Source organism: Centroberyx gerrardi, unplaced genomic scaffold (genome assembly GCF_048128805.1).
Source record: "Centroberyx gerrardi isolate f3 unplaced genomic scaffold, fCenGer3.hap1.cur.20231027 Scaffold_189, whole genome shotgun sequence".
In the NCBI taxonomy this organism is placed as follows: Eukaryota; Metazoa; Chordata; class Actinopteri; order Beryciformes; family Berycidae; genus Centroberyx; species Centroberyx gerrardi.
The window spans coordinates 20,298-22,085 of NW_027605364.1; the positions used below are offsets into that span (position 1 = coordinate 20,298).

Below are 1,788 nucleotides of genomic sequence, written 5' to 3' on the forward strand. Positions count from 1 at the left end.
GGGCCCCCTAGGGGTCCTTGAAAGGGTTCAAGGGGGTCCTTAGTAAAATGAAAGAATTAACTTATTGATTCATATTCATTCTCTTGCTGAAATATTTTCTACTGAGTTAAATTACAGTGGAATTAAACTGATGGTGACCCATCATGGACCCCTCGGGGTTCTGGACTCCACTTTGGGAACCACTAAGTTAGATCACCAGCACTTGGTCTCCTCCCAGCTGGAGGTAACGCCTCTTCCAGTCATGGAGATAAAAAGCCAGTTCCTTGCTGGTGCGCACGTCCAGTTATCCGTTCATGAACACGTCGCCGAGGCGCATCGGTCCACCCTCTCCATTCCTGTCCCGTCTGAGCTTCCTGCTCCCATGTTTTGAAAGCGCTTCAGTCGGAGAGAGTCCACCATGTCCACCGGGTCTCTCAGCGATGTCGACGACGAGCTCCTGGACGGCATCCTGAAGTTTGGCTCCGTCGGTAAAGACTCCAACGAGAGCACCGAGGAGAGCTCCAACTGCGAAGGCACTAATGCAAACGACGACCGGAGAGGCGCGCCGGGCAAGAAAAGGAAGACCGCGTCCCGGAAAACGGCACCAAAGGGTGTTGCACAGCAGGAGGGCAAGCAGGTGCAGAGGAACGCGGCCAACGCCCGGGAGAGAGCCAGGATGCGCGTGCTGTCCAAAGCCTTCTCCCGGTTGAAGACCACCTTGCCCTGGGTCCCCCCGGACACCAAGCTCTCCAAACTGGACACACTGCGCCTGGCCTCCAGCTACATAGCGCACCTCCGGCAGATACTGGCCAACGACAAATACGAAAATGGATATATCCACCCCGTTAACCTGGTAAGACCGAGGGATGCAGCGGAGGCAAAACCCAGCTGAAAGTTTACCCACCTTGGCACAGTTGACTAAATCTGTATGAGGCAAATTTATGGTAGCCTATGCATCATCAAACTTATGTGTGTTAGGCTATATGAAAATAGGGTCTTATAAAGAAAAAACAATGCATTTTATGAAAATATAGGCCTAATTGACTTTTGTTAATAGCCTAATGGTGACTCTTTGCCTTATAATGTTCACCACATTGGAGGAAACAGTTTACTCACCTTGTTTTATTTCCCACTACATCACTGGATAAGACTTATCTTAAGAGTTGTTTGATTTGAACCGGGGCTGCAGACCTCTAATAGGCCTCATAAGCTTGGCAACAGCACCAAGGTGAATAATGAGGGTGACTGGCCTTGTGAAGCAGGTGCATGCAGAGGGAAAGAGGAGGAATTCCTTTTCATGCAAACTGTTTTTCACCTAAAAAAAAATAAAAATCTTACTGGCTAAAAGCATGCATTACGTAGCCTATCGACCTGACAAATTATTCTACGATTAATGCACAGACCTACAGCATTAACTACCTCATTTCTCTCTAATAATAATTTCTAAAAAAAACAGCTGCTTCAATACACAAATGCACAATCCCTTACGAAAAAGAATTAGGCTATAGTGATCATATAAACTAGAAACTATAGCCTTTTGGAATAATATGGGAATATTATAGTGATACCATAGCAGACAAAATACCATTAAGTTCGACAAGATCACTATAAACTCTCCATTGAGTCGGGCAGGACTTTAAGCCCCTATAGGGATATTATAGGAACATTATAGTGCATTTTCGTTCTGGATATTGGGACTGTAGACCTGCAAATGTTTTTAGACATAATGCATTAACATCACACATCACATCACACTCTTGAAAAGTAGTACTTGCTCTCATTGTAGCTATTATAGCTGCATTCAATTCG

At 45.6% G+C, this 1,788-nt stretch overlaps 1 pseudogene; it reads left to right on the forward strand.

Moving 5' to 3' along the window:
- The first annotated feature begins 397 nt into the window (after nucleotides 1–397).
- On the forward strand, nucleotides 398–832 carry LOC144538450 (transcription factor 21 pseudogene; annotated as a pseudogene).
- The last annotated feature ends 956 nt before the right edge of the window (nucleotides 833–1,788 follow it).